This window comes from Hypanus sabinus, chromosome 6 (assembly GCF_030144855.1).
Source record: "Hypanus sabinus isolate sHypSab1 chromosome 6, sHypSab1.hap1, whole genome shotgun sequence".
In the NCBI taxonomy this organism is placed as follows: domain Eukaryota; kingdom Metazoa; phylum Chordata; class Chondrichthyes; order Myliobatiformes; family Dasyatidae; genus Hypanus; species Hypanus sabinus.
The window spans coordinates 9,580,179-9,580,500 of NC_082711.1; positions in this window are offsets into that span (position 1 = coordinate 9,580,179).

Here is a 322-nt window from a genome sequence, read left to right on the forward strand (position 1 = left end):
GTGAACCATCTGAAACACACAAGAACAGATACTCAGATAAGAATCATACAAAAGCCATGGCCAGTATTATGTTCAGCATCATCTCAATCAAATATCCAGTAAATTCTTTCTCCCTGATCCAAAAGGAAAATTCAAACAAACCTAAATGCAAGGTAAATGCATTTTTATTTACAATTTACTAATTATATTGTAGTCCAGAAGTTATACAATCCTTACAGAGTAATTGTAGGCTGCAGGTCATAGAACAGCACAGGAACAGGCCATTTGGCCCAGTGTTGTGCCAAACCAGCCAAAAAGCAAATCAAAAACACCCAAACACTAA